Source organism: Moschus berezovskii, chromosome 16 (assembly GCF_049115385.1).
Source record: "Moschus berezovskii isolate FMDL1 chromosome 16, NW_MosBer_1.0, whole genome shotgun sequence".
NCBI lineage: Eukaryota > Metazoa > Chordata > Mammalia > Artiodactyla > Moschidae > Moschus > Moschus berezovskii.
Window position 1 is genome coordinate 70,949,317 of NC_142475.1, and position 21,350 is coordinate 70,970,666.

Consider the following 21,350-nt stretch of genomic DNA (forward strand, 5'->3'; position numbering starts at 1 on the left):
GGTAAAGAATCCACCTGCAATGCAGGAGACCTGGGTTCAATCCCTGGCTTGGCAAGATCCCCTGGAGGAGGGCATGGCAACCCACTCCAGTATTCCTGCCTGGAGAATCCCATGGACAGAGGAGCCTGGTGGGTTAGAGTCCATGGGGTCTTGAAGAGTCAGACAAGACTGAGTGACTAAGCACGGCACATATACTTATATATGTGAATATGTATGCAATATATATGTATGTATGTGTGTGTATGTAAACACATGTACACGTAAGCATTATTGTTTAGTCACTCAGTCATGTCCGACTCTTTGAGACCTCATGGACTGTAGCCCATTAAGCTCCTATATCCATGGGATTTCCCAGGCAAAAATACTGAATTGGGTTGCCATTTCCTTCTCCAGGGAATCTTCCTGACCCAGGGATTGAACCCACATCTCCAGCATTAGCAGGCAAAGTCTTTACCACTGTGCTACCTTAGAAGCCCACATATAAGCATTACTGATACATATTAGGAAAAAGTATACAGAAAAAAAACCAAACTTGCCCAGGTTCATAAGGTTAGTTTGAGATGTGGGATTGTAATTCAAGTCTATCTTACTCTAATGCTTGTTCTTTATTAACAGACTACCTTTGTAATCAATAATTATATATACACATAGGGTAATAGTCATTATTTTTTAGGCACTTAACTAATTGTCATGAACCATGCTGTATGTCTCATCAGTTCATTTCAGTCACTTAGTCATATTCGACTCTTTGCAACCCCATGGACAACAGCATGCCAGGCTTCCCTGTCCATCACCAGCTCCCGGAGCTTACTCAAACTCATGTCCATAGCGTCGGTGATGTCATCCAACCATATCATCCTCTGTTGTCCCCTTCTCCTCCCGCTTTCAATCTTTCCCAGCATCAGGGTCTTTTCCAGTGAGTCAATTCTTCCCATCAGGTGGCCAAAGTATTGGAGCTTTAGCTTCAGCATGAGTCCTTCCAATAAATATTCAGGACTGATATCCTTTAAGATTGACTGGTTTGATCTCCTTGCAGTCCAAGGAACTCTCAAGAGTCTTCTCCAACACCGCAGTTCAAAAGTGTCAATTCTTTGGTGCTCAGCTTTCTTTATACTCCAACTCTCACATTTGTACATGACTACTGGAAAAACCATAGCTTTGACTAGATGGACCTTGGCTGGCAAAGTAACATCTCTGCTTTTTAACATGATGTCTAGGTTGGTCATAGATTTTCTTCCAAGGAACATGCATCTTTTAATTTCATGGCTGCAGTCACTATCTGCAGTGATTTGGGAGCCCAAGAAAATAAAGTCTGTCACTGTTTCCCCATCTATTTGCCATGAAGAGATGGGACTGGATGGCATGATCTTAGTTTTCTGAATGTTGAATTTTAAGTCAACTTTTTCACTCTCCTCTTTCACTTTCGTCAGGAGGCTCTTTAGTTCTTCTTTGCTTTCTGCCAAAAGGGTGGTGTCATCTTCATATCTGAGGTTATTGATATTTCTCCCGGCAATCTTGATTCCAGCTTGTGTTTCATCCAGGCTGGCATTTCTCATGATGTACTCTGCATATAAGTTAAATAAGCAGGGTGACAATTTACAGCCTTGACATACTCCTTTCCCGATTTGGAACCAGTCTGCTATTCCATGTCCAGTTCTAACTGTTGCTTCTTGACCTGCATACAGATTTCTAAGGAGGCAGGTCAAAGTGGTCTGGTTCCCATCTCTTGAAGAATTCTCCACAGTTCGTTGTGATCCACAGAGTCAAAGGCTTTGTGTAGTCAATATTGCAGAAGTAGATGTTTTTCTGGAACATATGTCTCATATACACCTCTTAATGAGTCTGGAGTGTAGGTATTTTTAGATCCACTTTACAAAATGAAAAAGTGTCTTCACTAAGTTTATCCAAGGTCACAGTGCTGTGAAAATCCCAGTCTCGCAGTTAGACCATGTTCTCTGTTGCCCACGTCTCACCCAGGCTTTCCTTTTCATTCTTCCCTTGTTGCTATGTTGCTGTTCCTGATTTACTGATTTTAATTCAGTAAAATCAGAACTGAAAACATGTCCTTACTTTCATCATGTTCCTTCCAACCTGCCGGAGCTCACAGACTCATACTAATCACTCTTGCTGTCTTCTTTTAACCACATAAAAGCATTTGATTTATTAATGATATGGTGGGAAAATGTTAAAAGGAAAGAAAATCCAGAGGTCAAGCAGTATCTATCTAAACTCCACTGCCTCTTCACTCTTTGGCTACGTTATGGTAAATCAGATCTATTTTATATAATGAAACTTGTCTTTATTATCACATTATGGCTGCCTTAGCAAGGAAGTAGCCTATATACTTCAGTTTGGAGTCATTCATAATTATAAAAAGATATGCAAGAAAGCCATGTACTTCTTGTATGCTTTTAAAATCTTCTCCTTTGATTGTTCTGTACGTTTTTATGGTTTTTTAAAGAAAGTGTTAGAAAGCTGTGTTTTTATTGCCCTGATGCCTTTAATAGTACATACTGTGAAACTAGGCAGGATACCTGATTGATGCCATTCCTACCTGTCTGGGAAGATAATGACCAAACATTGAGGGGTCTGTTCTCCAGGTGATGTGTGCCTGGAACTCCCATTAATGTTAATGGGAATCCCACAGTTAAGCACAGTGACTGGAGACAAGAGGCTGAAGGTGTGGTAGGTCCATTAATACTTAATTTTTTTATAGCAGCTGGTTGGAATATAAGTGGTAGGCAGTCTTTCTGAAGCAAAAAACCAGTCATATTTAAAAAGTGCAATATATGTAGATGTGTTGTCAATAAACTCTTTGTATAAAGTATACATATGCTCAATTTTACTATATAAAAAAAACTTGTGAAACGCTTATTTTTGAATAATATTTCCATAATTCATCATCTTCAAAATGAGCATAATAATTCTAGAAGGAATTCTAGAAAGAATTTTGATAACTGTTGGTTAACTGAAAAATACAGATATGAAATTTATGAGCCAGAAAAAGTAGTTAAAAAGGTTGATGACACAAACTGCTTAAAATCTAGACAAGAAAATCTAAGTATAATACACAGAAAAGAGGAAATTCTATGTTTCGGCAAAGTCATATTTTTAAATAATTCAGAGATAATATACATGTATAACATATATGTGTTTATGAATGTAAATTAATCCAGTAATAAAACAACATATACAAATATATATTACTTAATTTACTCTATAATACTTACTGACGTCTGGGCATTATCTTCAACATTCGAGATGTTGCACTGACAGATTTGGATCTTTATTTCATAAAAGTTATAATCTGGGGGATTATAAAGGAGAAAGGAAGCTTAGAAAGAGATATCCAGCCTTTGTTTTCTGTGGACAGAAACTGGTACTCAGATGTGTTGACTTGCTTGTTGTCACAAAGCTAGCTGATGAGAGTCGTTACACAAACACCAATTAAAAAACATTAAAGTTATAAATAAAAAATAACTTCCAACCTCTATTTTCATAGTTAGAGAAAGTATGTTTTAAAAAAATATAACTTTATAAGAACATATTTTATTTATAGATAAATAGGTAGGCGGCAGCTGGAGGGCCTGTAGCCATGGAAGGAATGAGGGTAAGGGAGTCCTGGAGGTCAAGCCTCAAAAGATAGTTTGATATAAGCTATTAAATGCTATTTAAAGAATGTGGACTCAATCTTAAAAACATTGAGGAAGTGTTACATGTTATAAACAGAGGCAATGTGATCAGATTAAGGTATTTGAAGTGATATTGCGATGGCTGGATAAGACGAAATGAGTCAAAAGAGACAGCTGGTAAAGTCATCAATTTGGAAGTATATATGACATTTGATGTAGAGATGCAAAGGGCTTGAAAAGGTAGAAATATGAATGATAGCAAATTTTAATTGACGAGTATTTGATGGTAGATTTGTGAGACTTGGAAAATGAGAGAGATTTGAGAAACCATTTTGAGAGAAAATGGCAGTTCATTAGTTGTCAAAACCCAGAATGTGGATGAAGTATCTCAGAGAAAGTGCAGAAACCTGAGAATAGGATGCTGAGAAAAATGGATATTTATCAGGCCTGCTGAGCAAAGGGGAAAGTCCTGAGAAAATAAACTAGGAAGAGTTAGTATCTGGGGTCGTTTGATAATTTACTTCATATGATGAAAATATTTAAATTTTATGGATCTTAAAGGATTAGTGAGCTTCCCTGGTGGCTCAGATGGTAAAGAATCTTTCAAATAATGTATAAAGCTGGAAGATTATACTCTATTGTTGTAAACTGTTGGTTTATTGAAACTTTCAATGTTAAGCTACCTGAATTTAATTTAATCAGCAGTAAGTAATAAAGATTGTTGCCTGCTATAATCTGAGATGGATATATAACAGATTGAATTGGAAAGTGCTCTGAAGCACTGGTGGAATGCAAGTTGGTTTCATGAGCAACCCAGCCTTACCTTTCAAAAGAGATGATACAACAAATGTCATTCATATTAAGTCACTACCCCCAGAAGGGTGCTGAACATACTACACACACAATATGTTTTCTAAATCACTTAGACATTTGAAGTATATCAAGTCATAAAGACAAGCTGGATATAAATCCAGTGGTAAGGAAACTTCAATTTGATGGCCCTTTTTAAAATTCAAGATATTGTGATATGGGATATAAAATTGACTTGTGTGCATCCTCAGTCACTCAGTCGTGTTCTACTCTTTTCAACCCCATGGACTGTAATCCATCAGGCTCCCCTATTCTTGGGATTCTCCAGGCAAGAATACTGGAGTGGGTTGCCATTTCCTTCTCCAGGGGATCTTCATGACCCAGGGATGGAACCCTAGTCTCCTGCATTGGCAGGTATCCACTGCACCACCTGGGAAGCCCACCCAATTTTAAATGATTCTTGTTGTAAAGTCTTGCCTCATTACAAGCTAGAAGTTGTGGTGACAGAGAATTATATTTTACTGTCCAGATTAAAAAAGGAATTACTAATTCTACCCTTTTTTGGTAGTGCTTTTCGTTGCCTGGGGTTTCACTGGCTTCACTTCATTTAACATGAAGAAGTAAAAAGCTGACATATAAAAATTCCCTGAGGGACTATTCATAATTGTTATTTTTGAACTTAGTTTTAAGCTTTTACATTAAACACAAGACCAGTAAAATATCATTGTTCTTTTCTAAATAGGCACAACAACTTATGTCTTATTGTAGAAGGCTATAAATTGAATTTATATTTTCTATTCCATATGCACTTTTTTGCAGTCTTTTAAAAACCAGGCTATCATGTTAGCTAGGCATTATAAAATGCTTTATATAATAAATATTTAATGAAGCATTCATTAGATTCTTTAAATTGATGCTATTGTGTTCTAATTCATGTACAATAAATAGAATGCATCCATTTTTAAAATGAATAATTTGGTGAATATTGATACATGTTTACACCCATATCTGTGTAACCACCACCCTAATCAAGTTATTCCCAAAAGTTTTCTCATGCTCCTCTTGGTGTCCCTTCCTGGAAAGCCACTCCAGCTCTCCCCAGGCACTGTCGATCTGTATTCTATCACCATAGATTAATATTACCTTTTAAGAACCTCATGCAAATAGGTTACCAGTATATATGCTTTTATGGGACTTCCCAGGTGTCTCAGTGGTAAAGAATTGCCTGCCAATGCAGTAAACACAAGAGACCCAGTTTCCATCCCTGAGTCAAGAAGATCCCCTGGAGGAGGAAATGGCAACCTGCTCCAGTAATATTGCCAGAAATATCCCATGGACAGAGGAGCCTGGTGAGCAACAGTCCATAGGGTTGTTAAGAGTTAGACATGAATAAGCAACTGAGCACACATGCAAACATGTGCTTTTATGCTTCTCTTCTTTCATTCAGCATACTTTTAAGGTTCACCCATGTTGTTTGAATACTGATAGTTCATTTCTTTGTATTGATGACTAGCATCCTATTGCATGAATATGTCACAATTTGGACACTGAAGTTCTGCTTTGTGGCTGTTACTAATAAAACTATTGTGATCATTTGTGTTCAAGTCTTTTTTTTTTTTTTTTGGCCACATGGCTTAGGGTATCTTAGTTCCTCAGCCAGAGATAGAAATACATATATGGCTTCCCTGGTAGTTCAGCTGGTAAAGAATCTGCCTGAAATACAGGAGATCCTGGTTCGATTCCTGAGTCGGAAGATCCCTTGGAGAAGGGATAGGCTACCCACTCCGGTATTCATGGTCTTTCCTGTGGCACAGACAGTAAAGAATCTGCCTGCAATACCGGAAACCTGGCTTCAATCCCTGCATTGGGAAGACCCTCTGGAGGAGGGTATGGCAACCCACTCCAGTATTCTTGCCTGGAAAATCCCCATGGACAGAGGAGCCTGATGGACTATAGTCCATGGGGTCACAAAGAGTAGGACATGATTGAGCGACTAAACACAGCACAGCACATACATATATTGTTGTTTCTGTTGTTTAGTACTTCAGTCATGTCCAACTATTTGCAACCCCATGGACTACAGCATGCCAGGCTTCCCTGTCCATCACCAAATCCCAGAGCTTGCTCATACTTATGTCCACTGAGTCACGGATGCCATCCAACCATCTCATCCTCTGTCATCCCCTTCTCCTCCCGACTTCAATCTTTCCCATCATCAGGGTCTTTACTAATGAGTCAGCTCTTCACATCAGGTGACCAAAGTACTGGAGTTTCAGCTTCAGCATCAGTCCTTCCAATGAATATTCAGGACTGATTTCCTTTAGGATTGACTGGCTTGATCTCCTTGCAGTCCAAGGGACTCTCAAGAGTCTTCTCCAGCACCACAGTTCAAAAGCATCAATTCTCTGGCACTCAGTCTTCTTTATAGTCCAAATCTCACATCCATACATGACTAGTGGAGTAGCTTTGACTAGATGAACCTTTGTTGGCAAAGCAATGTCTCTGCTTTTTAATATGCTCTCTAGGTTGGTCATAGCTTTTCTTCCAAGGAACAAGCATCATTTAATTTCATGGCTGCAGTCACCATCTGCAGTGATTTTGGAGCCCAAGAAAATAAAGTCAGCCACAGTTTCCACTGTTTCCCCATCTATTTGCCATGAAGTGATGGGACCAGATGCCATGATCTTAGTTTTCTGAATGTTGAGCTTCAAGCCAACCTTTTCACTCTCTTCTTTCACTTTCATCAAGAGGCTCTTTAGTTCTTCTTCACTTTCTGCCATAAGGGTGGTGTCATCTGCATATCTGTGATATTTCTCCCTGCAATCTTGATTCCAGCTTGTGCTTCATCCAGCCCAGCATTTCCCATGATGTACTCTGCATATAAGTTAAATAAGCAGGGTGACAATATACAGCCTTGACATACTCCTTTTCCTATTTGGAAGCAGTCTGTTGTTCCATGTCCAGTTCTAACTGTTGCTTCTTGACCTGCGTACAGATTTCTCAGGAGGCAGATCAAGTGGTCTGGTATTCCCATCTCTTTCAGAATGTTTCATAGTTTATTGTGATCCACACAGTCAAAGGCTTTAGCATAGTCAATAAAGCAGAAATAGATGTTTTTCTGGAACTCTCTTGCTTTTTTGATGATCCAGCGGATGTTGGCAATTTGATCTCTGGTTCCTCTGCCTTTTCTAAAAGCAGCTTGAACATCTGGAAGTTCACGGTGCACGTATTGCTGAAGCCTGGCTTGGAGAATTTTGAGCATGACTTTACTCGCGTGTGAGATGAGTGCAATTGTGCAGTAGTTTGAGCATTCTTTGGCATTGCCTTTCTTTGGGATTGGAATGAAAACTGACCTTATAGGCATAAAAAGAATATATATGTTTCTTGGGTAAATACATAGAGGTGTGGTTTTGCTGAGTAATATAGTGAGTGTATATATACATATAAAAACTTATTGTCAAACTGTTTTCTAAAGAGTTTTATAGCATTGTAGAAGCCAAAGAGTGAATTTTTCCATTGGGAAGTTCTAAATGTTCCATATCTTCACTAACTCTGTCCTATTAATTAAAAAAAGATAGCCATTTTAATGGTAAGTGGAGATACAGCTCCACAGTTTTAACTTCTTTTTCTGAGATTATTAATAATATTCAGCCCTTTTCCCATTGGTTTATTGAAATTTGTATTTCTTTTGTGAAGTATCTGTTTCATGTTTTTGCATATTTAAAAAATTGTTTGTCTTTTAATTACAGAGTTGTATTCTACATGTATCCAGGACAAAAGATTTTTGTTGGGAGTATGTATTATGAATATTTTCTCCTAGTTTGTATTTTGTTTTTACATTTTCTTAATAGTGACTTTTGAAGAATAAAAATTTCAGTTTATCATTTCTATTCTTTTGTGGTTAGCTTATTTTATGTCCTTTTAAAGAAATCCTTGCTTCGTGTTGCACAGGGGGCAAAAAGTTTCTCTCTTTTCTTCTAGAACTTTTACATCTTTTATGTATTATTCTATTACCTTTTTTGAGTTTAATTTCATATATGGTGTGAGGTAGGGTTTGATTTTATTGGATTTTTCATTACAGCTGTTTCAGAATAATTCATTGAAAATATTAATTCTTTATCCATTGTATCACCTTCAAACTTTTATCCAAACTCAATAGACCTTACATATGTGGGTCTATTCCTGATTTACTATTCTTTTACATTGATATATATGTTTATCTTTATGCCAATTTTGCATTGTTTTGATAATATTCATTTTATCTTAAATATTGGAAGTTCTCCAAGTTGTTCTTAATTCTTCATAATTCTTTTATCTATCCTAGGATTTTTGTATTTCCATATAAATTTTAGACTCAGCTTTTAGATTTCTACAAATATCCTGCTGACATTTTAATTGGAATTATACTGAATGGATACATCAGTTTGGGGTGAACTGACAGCTTATTAATGTTGAGTCTTCCAAACCACAAATAAAGCATATCTCTCTGTTTATTTAAGCTTGCTTTAACGTTACATGGCACTGTTTTGTAGTTTTCAGTGCATTTGGGAGTTAAGTTTGCCATTAAGTTTATTTATACTAGTAATACTTTTATGAATGATATTTAAAAATTATAATACTATTGCCCATTAGCACTGGAGTTTTAAAACTTTGATCAGAACATGTTTTTCCTCTGCTCAAAATCTTCTAATAGTTTCTGAGTTCACCTAATAAAATCTGAAGTCCTTCTGAACTAAAGTATATAGTCCCATATGATCTTGCCTTTGCTGTCTTACAGATCTGGTTCTTTATTTACTCTGCATCCAGCACACTGCCCTCCTTGTTCTTATTTAAATATGCCAAGCAGTGACTTCCCTGGAGTTCTGGTCATTAAGACTTCACCTCCCAATGCAAGGGGTGAGGGTTCGATCCCTGGTTGGGGAGCTAAGATCCCACAAGCCCTGTGGGCAAAAAAAACACCTGAACAGAAAGCAATATTAGAGCAAATTCAAGGAGGACTTTAAAAAGACACGTTTTTCAAAAAATAACAATAAATAAAGTATACCAAGCAGTCCTTTACCCCAGGGACTTAGTCTAGCTTTTTCCTCAAAATATTCTCTTGCTTATATTCACAGATTGGGATGCTGACTTTCTGTGGGGTCTTCTCTGACTTGTCTGGCTGTTAGGTAAATAAAAATATGGCCCTCTTCTCTGCAGGTTCAGGTCTATTCCATTATCCTAGCTTGATTTTATACCATCCCATACTCGCTATATTTATTTGGTTATTTCTCCGTTTCTTGTCATTCCTATCATAAGCTCATGAGGAAACAAATGTAGTTTTGTTCACTGCTGTAATTATTAACAGTGCCTGAATATTGTAGTTGGCACTAAATAAATAATAGAATGAATGGCCTGATTATGAGAATTATTTCAACTGAGATGGCAGAGGTCAAATTTCTATGAGCCACAGGGTGGTAAGGCAGTAGTAGGAAGCATGGCTAGTGAATACTGTCACTCCTTGGGGACGCTCACTTGACAGGAGCAACTGGGTAAAATGGAAACTGCTGGGGAGCTAGTGTTTCAATCCTACTGAAGCGTTGAAGGTATTTGATTTCTGTATTTCAAGAATATGACGTTTAAAAATTTAAGTGAGAGAGACTAGACTGGAGGTTAAAACTTCCCAGTTGTTAAGACTCTGTGCTTCCAACGCATGGGACATGGATTTGATCTCTGGTCAGGGAACTAGGATCCTATGTGCTATACAGCATGGCCAAAAAATTAATTAAATAAAATAAAAGAGGCCTTTAAAATATTTGAGAAATACCAATAAGGGAAAAAAAATTGATTAGTCACTCAAATCTATTAAAATATACTCAATGAATTTTAAAGATAATAGTAATTGCATGCAATCTGGTTCTTACAAAGACATCAGTAATTGAAAGATTATTTTTTAAAAGTGTATAACACAATTCTCATTTTCATTGTACCGAGATATAGAGATACAGTAATTTTTTTTCCCTAAGGCACACAGAGTAGTAAAGATTGACTTACGTTTTATTCTCTTTCCAGTGCTTTATATTATAGTCAGATTCATGAATTTTCAGAATATTCCTCTATATTTTGTCCTACAAAATGGTCATCCTGACTCCCCCTTTTCCTGCAGTTTGAAATTACATTAGCACATCGGTTAGAGCTCTGTGCTAATGATGCCAATCTAATTAGTTTGCTCCCCATATAAACTAGGTAGCTTTGCTTTGTTTTCTATCTCAAATTGCACCCCAGTGGCCATTTTGAAATTGTATGACAGTTTTGCACAAGAATGTCTTAACAAGAAAATGTGGATATATTAGTGAAATCCATAAGCTTTATTCCAAAAAATCAATGCTATGCTTTACTGTTGCTGAATCAGTTGAGTCATATTCACATGTTCATTTTATCTAGTTTACTTGTCTGCCTCTTCGTGTGGCATCTCTTTGTGGCTTCTGTGTGATCTGAAGCTTGTCTGAGTGATTCTCAGGCCAGCTGAAGACACCTTTGTGTTCTATTTAAGGATAAAGCTAAAAACTATTGTGAGAACTTTATCTCTTGAGGAATGCCATGGCCTATTTACTTGAGAATTACAGATTCTGAGTTTTATGGTATGTTGTTGAATTTAAAACTTAGGAAAGCTATTATCCTCTTATGAATTTCTTAATTTGTGTATCTAAATGCTTTTTTAGAATGTAGGGTATATCTAATTCCTGTCTCATAGGCTGAACTCTATACTCTTTGTATTTTACTTTCATTGCTTCATACTTTGGCAAATTAAAAAGAATGGTAGTACCTTTAGTAATCTCACTATAATATAGTAACAAACCCTTGTGCTGTTATACAGGATAATGATGAAAATGGCAGCTAAGATAACAAACAGGAAAAAAGAAAGGAGATTAGAAGCTTAGAAGAGAATCAACCATTTGAAAGTAAACTTTTATTCCTAAAACCTTAAATAAAACCTAGTCCCCTTTCAGTATTTTAGTAGTGTATAGCTCATGTGAACTTTTGATATTTCATGGAAATGGACATTTTTAGGTAGCGATAGTGGCAGCAGTAAAGTTGGATGACAAGAATTGATTAAGTGTGGGATTCATGCTGAAGCCTGAAGAGACAGACTTAGTGAGTGACTGGATATCAGAACATCAAAGATGATTCCCCAAGATTCTGGTCTAAGAAAGAGAATGGATAGAGTTTCTATTAACTGAGATGGAGAAAACTAGAAGAGGTAGTGGTTTTTGATATAAGTTTGAGATCTTGTGATGCATGTAGGTGGAGACTTTACTTTGGTATCTGGATTGAGAATAGATGTTGTTGGGCAATCTCTAAGTCATATCCGACTCTTTTGAAACTCCATGGACTATATAGCCCGCCGGGTTCCTCTGTCTACGGGATGTCCCAGTCTAGAATACTGGAGTGGGTTGCCATTTCCTTCTCCAGGGGATTTTCCTGACCCAGGGATCTAACCTGTGTCTCTATATTTCCTGCATTGGCAGGCAGTTTCATTGCCACTAGCGCCACCTGGGAATGAAGTTGAAATGAGGTCTTCGGGATTCTAAATAAATATGGTTCGTGTCCTTATATGAAAGGGGAATTTTGACAGGGGCACATGCAAAAGAAGAATCGCATGCAACAATGATGGCAGAGTGAGGTGGTGGTTCCACAAGTCAAGGCATACACAGGAGGCTACCAGCAAACCACCGGAAGTTAGGAGAGAGGCGTGACACAGATTTGCTTTCACGGTTCTCAGAAGGACATTCCGACCTCCAGAACCAGGAGACAATGCGTTTATATTGTTTAAACCACCCAGTTTATGTTACTTTGTTATGGCAGCCCCAACAAACTATACAGAGTGCATGCTCAGTGAAAATAAAAGAGATTTCAAAACTGAACCCTAAAGTTCTCCAGTTAACATAAAGAGATTGGAGCAAGAAGAGAAAGCCATAAATGAGGCTGAAACTGGAAAGTCAGAGAATCAGCAAAACATCACAATGGTATCATGAATGCCAGCAAACAGAGAGTCTCAAGAAGGGTTGACTAATGGTTCTGCGTATTCCTGATGGGCGGTGCTATGTCTTTAATGTTGCATTTGGTGCTAAAATGCTGATTCATTATCTTCTATAGGGGAGAGGTTGATCAAGGGAGAATAAACTCTTTTTTTAAGTTATAGTCCCAATAGCAAGTTCACAGGGAGCCTGTGGGCTCAGAGCTGATCTTGTCTTCTTTGGAAACTCAACGGTGTTTTAGAATTTTGTTTCAATAGGTGACTCTGGTTCTGCAATCAATTCCCATGTGTAGGTGCTTTCTAACACCACCAAGCAATTCTCCACCATCAGCTGGGAGTCCTACAGCTCAACTTCATTCTACACTATCTGCCTCGTTGTTGTTCAGTCGCCAAGTCATGTCCGACTCTTTGTGACCCCATGGACTGCAGCACACCAAGCTTCCCTGCCCTTCACTATCTCCCTGAGTTTGCTCAGACTCATGTCCATTGATTCAGGGATGCCTTCCAACCATCTTATCCTCTGTTTCCCCTTCTCCTCCTGCCCAAAATCTTTCCCAGCATCAGGGTCTTTTCTAATGAGTGGGCTCTTTGCATCAGGCGGTCAAAGTATTGGAGCTTAATTCAACTTCAGCATCAGTCTTTCCAATGAATATTCAGGGTTGATTTCCTTTAGAACTCACTGGTTTGATCTGCCTAGAGACAGTGTCAGATCCCACAGGAATGACCCACACTTCAGATGCCAATTGCAAGACCAATTTGTTAACTATAAATCAGAGATTCCCATGACCTCCATCTTGGGTTAATTAATTTGCCACAGCAGCTCACACAACTCAGAGAAACACTTTAGTTACTAGATGATCAGTTTAATGTAAGAGTATAACTCAGGAATAGCCAGATGGAAGAGATGAGTAAATCAAGGTGTGAGGAAGGGACACAGCGCCTCCAGGCTCTCTGAACCTCTTCCCAAATCTTCACCTGTTCACCAACCCAGAAGCTCTCAGATCCCTGTCCTGGGTTTGTTCTACCTTAAAAGGCTGAGTGCTAAAGAAGTGATGCTTTCCAATTGTGGTGCTAGAGAAGACTCTTGAGAATCCCTTGGACAGCAAGGAGATCAAACCAGTGAATCCTAAAGGAAATCAGCCCTGAATGTTCATTGGAAGGACTGGTGATGCTGAAGCTGAATATACAATACTTTGGCCACCTGATGTAAAGAGCCAACTCATTGGAAAAGATCCCGATGCCAGGAAAGATTGAGGGAAGGAGAAGGGGGTGGCAGAAGATGAGATAGATATCATCACTGACTCAATGGATGTGAATCTGAGCAAACTCTGGGAGATAGTGAAGGACAGGAGGCTGATGTGCTGCAATCCATGGGGTCCCAAAGAGTTAGACATGACTTAGTGACTGAACAACAACAAAATGGTGGCTTCATTGAATAGGAATGATTGATTAAATTGTTGGTCAGTGGTTCTTGATCTCAATCTCCAGCCCCTCTCCTCTCTCCAGGGCTGGGACTGAAATTTATTTTCATATTATTTTTTAAATTAAATTTTATTGAAGTTTAGTCACTTTACAATGTTATGTTAATTTCTGCTGTACAGCAAATCAGTCAGCTATGTGTGTATGTACATATCCTCATCTCTGAATTTCCTTCCCATTTACGTCACCGCATAGACTGAGTTTCCTGTGCTGTACAGTATGTTCTTATTAGTTTACCTATTTTATACATGGTATCAATTAAAAAATCTACCAACAATAAAGGCTGGAGGGAGTGTGGAGAAAAGAGAATCCTCTTGCACTATTGGTGGGACTGCATATTATCTCTCACCGCAAAGCTGGTTCCATTGGCAATGATCCCCCCCTTAGGTTCTCTGGGTCTTTCCAAAAGTCATCAACCTAACAAAAGACATCTTTTCTACTCTCCTCACTCTGGACATTTCAAGGGTTTTAGGAGGTCTGGGATAGGAGTGGGGATTATAAATCACAGTATCACAATAACAAAGTCACATGGTTCAAAATTAAAAACTGAAAAGTTCCCTTTCTGTCTCTCCCCTAGTAATTCAGTTCTGCTCCGTATGTGTATCTATGTCAATCTTTTATTTTGTGTCCTCCCAAAGATACCTTAGGTTTATACAAGTATTTATAAGAATATGTGAATATCTGTTTCCCGCCTTTATAAGAGGTGGCATGTTAAAATACAGTTTTGTGCTTTATTTTTCCCTTAATAAAATATTTCAAGTTCTCTCCATACCAATATACAAAGAAATTCCTTATTCTTGTTTATAGCTGCATTATATTCCATTTTATGGTTTTATTTTATCTAATCAGCCCTCAATTGATGACCACTTAGATTCCTTTCACTTTCCTAGTAAAAAATATTCTGTCATGAGTATACCTGTACGTTACTCAAATGTTATCAAGATTATCCGAAGGATAAATTTCTGAGAGCAGAGTTACTAGGTCAAAAGATGGTGAGCTTTTAATTTTGATGGATATTGTCAAGTTGCATTCTGTATGATTTTCAGTAACTTGAACCTACCTCATCCAAGTGTAAATCACCTAAGATTTTTCTTCAGTCTTATTTCAGCCTTAAAGATGGTTTGAAAAAAAGGGAAAACTTTAATCATTTTTAAATTATTTAAATAAATGTGAATTTAATGATAATTAAATAAAATCATAAAGCAATTTTTTTTCAGTGTAGATAACATTCCAAATATTGACTTTTTCTTTCCCTTTGTTGTATATTAAATTACATGTATCCAGTCAGTTTCTTTTTGGTGTTACTATAAAAAAGGTAAATCTTTCAGAAGTAAAATTTTAAAAAGGACTCCAGGAAGGAGTCATTTAAATTGTGATTTAATTTGTAAATTTTGAATATACTATGGACTCAAAGTATATTTTGCTGTTTGTTTTTTCTGATAGTCTATTTAAAACACTATATTGTAAAATAAGTAATATTAAGAAAAAAGCAAAAGAGAATTCTCAACAGTTCATTTTATCCTACTCATAGGAAGGTAAGAACTGTTGTTAACTTTTGCTCTTCATGAAAGAAAAATGATTTCAGGGTGCACATTTCTATGACCAGAGTAAGAAGTGAAAGATTAACCATAGATGCAGAATCACTGTCCTGTGACTGAGGACACACAAGGAGGATTGATATTTGGAGTGTCCAGGAGAAAAGATGCATTGATGCTTCAAGGAAGACTTTTGTAATACCTGATAACAGGACTTTTAAAAAAAAAATCTGGAGCAAAGAATCCCTTATTGCCCACTCAACTTCATTTGCCTTTGACAATATTTAAAAGAAAGTGGATTTTGCTCTATTTGTCCCAGGTAGATGAGAAGCAAGAGGAAAATTGCCAGAATTTATATTAAATTTGTATGGAGCTTCCCAGGTGGCTCAGTGGGTAAAGAATCCTCCTGCCAATGCAGGATACGTGGTTTCAACCCCTGGGTCAGGAATATCCCCTGGAGAAGGAAATGGCAACCTACTACAGTACTCTTGCGTGAGAAATTCCATGGCCAGAGAAGCTGACAGGTTACAGTCCATGGGGTCACAAAGAATAGGACATGACGGAAGCAACTGAGCACATACACAAAACCTGTATACTTCTGCCTTTAGACTTGAATGAAAATGCAAACTAGTACAGCCACTATGGAGAACAGTGTGGAGATTCCTCAAAAAATTGGAAATAGAACTGCCATATGATCCAGCAATCGCACTCCTGGGCATACACACCGAGAAAACCAGAATTGAAAGAGACACGTGTACTCCAATGTTCACTGCAGCACTGTTTATAATAGCCAGGACATGGAAGCAACCTAAATGTCCATCTGCAGACGAATGGATAAGAAAGCTTTGGTACATATACACAATGGAGTATTATTCAGCCATTAAAAAGAATACATTTGAATCAGTTCTAATGAGATGGATGAAACTGGAGCCTATTATACAGAGTGAAGTAAGCCAGAAAGAAAAACACCAATACAGTATACTAACACATATATATGGAATTTAGAAAGATGCAAATGATAACCCTGTATACGAGACAGCAATAGAGACACAGATGTATAGAACAGTCTTTGGGACTCTATGGGAGAGGGTGAGGGTGGGATGATTTGGGAGAATGGCATTGAAACACGTATGTTGTCATATGTGAAACGAATCACTAGTTCAGGGTCAATGCATGTTATAGGATGCTCGGGGCTGGCATGCGGGGATGACCCAGAGGGAGGATAAAGGGAGGAGGGAAGTGGGAGGGGGGTTCCGGAGGGAGAACTTATGTAAACCCGAGGCAAATTCATATCAATGTATGGCAAAACCAACCAATATAATATTGTAAAATAATTTGCCTCCAATAAAAAATAAATTAATAAAAAAAAATAGGCTTTAGAAAAAATTAAGATATTAGGCTAAGTACAAATTGCAAACAGATAAAGGTCAGTAGAGCTCTGTGAGTAGAATTGACTAAAAGTTTGACCTGATCAACCTTCTGAATTTGCTGTTCATGAAAAAATATTTAAAACTCTATCGAGGCTTGGAAACCTGGTCTGATGAGTAACACACTACAGTGTAAGACAGGAAGGGGCTAGCTTATCCACTGACTTATTGCCTGACCTTGGCCAAGTCATTCCACAGACTATCATTCTGGCCACTTGCAGAATCAACACAAAGGGAGCCTATATGTATTTTATCTCAGGGAGACTTACAGAGCTTGGCCTTAAAATCAGTTTGTTAGTGTAAAATTCTCAGCACAAGTTTCTGACCAGACGGTCCAATACCTACTGACAGGGTGCACTTAATTTTGTCCATTTTGTGTGAGAATGTGTGGATCCTGTTTATGGATGCAATGTATTTTCTATATTTAATTTCATTATTTTTTCCTGATAAGTTGATGATGGTCAGTTTACCGTGAATTAAAAAAACTGTAATTTCTTTCCTTTCAACAGAATCTCAGTATAAGATAAAAAGAATTGCTGTCTGTTAAAAATGGTTCCATTTCAACATCATTCATTAATGATGATGATAATAATTGATAGACTTTAACACTTTATTTGCTGCTCCAGCCACAATTATTTTTCATGGAAGAGCCAAAAAAAAAAAAAAATGAATGAATATTCACACTTAACTTTTAGCTTCAGGCTAAAATGTATTATGCACCATATTTTGGTTTTTAAAAATAATCACCTTGTCAAGGTTCAATGGCAAAGTGAAGTCAACTCTGTCAATAGAGACAATTTGAGGGGGGAAAAACAGTCTTCACCCCCTTGAGGATAATTTCATTGGAATGCTCCTGATTTTCTACCTGCTACTTTTTTGGGGAATGCTCCCTGGGACAGTATAATGAAGTTTAAAATACCACATGCAGGAAGCTCATCTTTGCTGACAGCACAGGGCTGACAAGTATGGATGTTCTCATACATGGTCCCTATTTGAACACTGTATTTTATGTACGTAAAATGCATGTCTAGAAGGTTCCTTTTAAACTCCACCAACACAGAAAAAACCTGGATCCCCATATGTCTACCAATGTATCGCATGAATATATTAACACCCTCAAATCACCAACTGCTTTCATTGTTTTCCTGTAAATGGAATCATAGACAGGATATACAGCACTTACAAGGTAGTTTTCAACATATTGCAGGAGAAAGCAAAGGTGTTTGTTAGAAGATGCTTAGGTGGAAAAGTAAATGTAGTAGACATTAGCAATGATAGAATTTATTGTCAACTGAATGCAGCTGACAGTTTTTTAAATTTATTTTTTGATGAGGAGAGAAGATGGAGTTGTAGAGGAGATTTGGATTCTGTTATTTTCAAACTTAGGTTCAAAGAAAGGCCAAAATGATTTTCACAATTCTGGGTTGATTCCTTAGAGACCAAGTACTTTTCAATCGAACTCTGTCTAAAGCAGATTAAAAGTAAATGAAGATTATTTCTTAAGAAAACCAAGATGTTTTTAATGGCTAGAGTGGTTTCAGCTTTCCCATCTTTTATTATTATTGTTTTTATTTTAAGAGATCAAAGAATTTCCTGAAGAACTGATACTACCTTGGCATATTTTCAGATATTAAATAGCAAATACAAGTAAGTAAATCAATGAATTACTGCGTGCAGACAGATAAGGGACACCTAGTGTCCGATAAATTATAGGAAAAGATTATTCCTCATATGAGTGCTGATACAATTAATATAGGTTTTTCCTTCATATTATACTTTTGTCCTCATCTTGGCATCCTGTGAAAATCACTTAAGCTTTCGGAGTCTGCTGTGACAATGACCACAGGAAAAATGTTGTCCAGTTTCCGTCTTGCAATAAATGATGTTCTGAGGTCATACAAGATTTATAGAGACTTTGAGGTTCCTTAGGAAAAAAGCTTAATATGAATTCAAGCAGCAATTGCTGCCAGGAATAAATTCCACCTAAGAAAATTTTTGGTGTGATACTCTTTAAGTTTCAAAGTTAAGAAAACTTACCTTATGAGAGCAGGCAAAAGCCAGCAGTAGTTCAAAATGGTTGATTCAAGAAAGAAATTGAATTGAGTTGTGGTAAATGAGCAGAGGGAGGCTAACTTCAGTGAATTTCATAAATGTCAAAGATAGCTTTGTAGACAAAAGTCCCAAGCTGTCTGTGTTCTGTAGCTCACCATAGATTTTTTTTGTTATAGAATCCCATACATGGGGACCTACTTTTCTAGGGGATTGCAATAAAAGCCACTGAAGCAGGTGGGGGCCCTCTACAAATTAGTAAGTGTATCTATAGATAGCTCCATAATTGCCAAATAAATACACATGTGAGACATATGTCATTTTTGATGATTTTAAATTCCGTTTTCCAAAGTGATAAACTTTCAGAACAGAACGAGAAAGATGCAGAGTGTAGACTGTCAGTGTGAGAGGGATTAATGAACTAAGAGTATTTTTTATTATAGTTTAAAGTGGTCATCATGTGAGTTCCCCGGTGGTTCAACAGAATCTACCTGTTGATGCAAGGGACACAGGTTCCACCCCTGATCTGGGCAGATTACACATGCCGTGGTGCAACTAAGCCTGTGTGCCAAAACTGCTGAGCCCACATGCCGTAGTTACTCTAGTTAGAGAGTAACCCCCGTTTCTTGCAACTGGAGACCTAGCCCAGCAATGAAGACCTAGTGCAGCCAAAAATAAAATAAATAAAATAAAATGGCCATTAATTACACATCATTTAACAAAATCCAGTGAGGAGGTCAATTATAGACTGCTCATTTTTTATACCATATCTCCTTTTTCTTCTAAGATGGTTTATTAGCAAGAGATACTTCATGTTCTCATTGAGATCAAAGGGAGTGAAAGTCATATCTCATTATGTGTCTTGCGTCTCCACCCGCTCCTACTCCCTCGAGTCTGTTCAACTAACACCTTGGATGAGCCTCCATCATGGCACTGACAACAGTGACTGAGGTTTTGTGTTTACAGCTCTTCTTCTAGAGGATGAGGATTTCCTTTTTGCTATTGTGATTGTCTGGGAAATAAATCATATTTAGTGAATAGAACTGAATATTGTACATATGTTCAAGAAATACTACTCAGCAGGTGTTCTCACTGAGAAGGTTATGCAGCTTAATCACAGTTTAGGAGAGCAGGCATGGACATCACCGAACATGAGGGTAACAGTGATTCGCATCTACAAATACGGAGCAGTGAAATGTCATGGCAGAGCTGGAGGGGTAAGACCACGCTTGGAGTAATGTGTCTGTTCCTCAGTAATGCATTCTGAAAGGTCATTAGTGTACAATGTAATTGGAGAAAAGTTTGCGGAAACTAGAAGTGTTCAGCCTAGAGAAGGTTTTGCGGGGTCTTATTTTTGTTTTGATTTTGTCAGTTTCTTGTGAAGCAATATTATATTTGATTTCCATGACTTGTAAGAAGAAATTAAGCTAACAATGATAGATATAAGCACATTTTGCTGTATATTAAAATTTTATTTTTCAATGTTTTAGCATTTTTAATCAAAATAAGTACCTAATTCTATCTACCATTACCATTTATAAATGTTGCAATATTTTCACAATAAAATAGAATTAACATGATCTCATATTAAAGGATATCTCTTAATATTAATAAATTTAACTTTAAGTGAAACCCAGGACATCATTCTTATTTATCTTAATTTGCATAGGCCAATAAAAACCTAGTAAATTGTCCTTGATCTAAGGACAACATTTGGGAGCCAGTGGCCTCAATTACATTCCTTCTTTCCTCAGTTTTTAATTCCATGAATTCAATAAAAACAAAGGGCAGCTGTTGGTAGTAATTTTAAATCAAAGATTTAGATCAAACAGTCTTTTAAATCTAAGATTTTAAAATAATTTAGAGTGTGAAAACATCTTTAATCCTTTATTAAATGGGCTACCCTGGTGGCTCAGAGATGGTAAAGAATCTGCCTGCCATGCAGGAGACCCAGGTTCGATCCCTGGGTCGGGAAGATCTCCTGGAGAAAGAAATGGCAACCCACTCCAGCATTCTTGCCTGGAAAATCCCAGAGACAGAGGAGGCTGGCAGGCTACAATCCATGGGATCTCAAAGAGTCGGACACAACTGAGCGACTGAGCATACACACAATGGCTAAACAAAACATTAATCCCTCTAGAATTGGAAAAGAAAGATAGGGTTAAAACCTTTTTTTTTTCACTCTGTTTAAAGCCCTCTAAAATGCTTCCAGATATTTCTTCTCTTTGCATTAGGCTCAAACTAGATGGTGGTGAAAGTCTGTTAGTGAAATGGACTTTTCTGCTTTCTCATTTTCTCTTCATTCTTTTGACAAGCCAACAGGTTTTAAATATCAAGAACTGTAATGATAGGCCATAATTTATATGTGAACACTAGGAAACTCTAAGTAAATGGCCCTACGAAT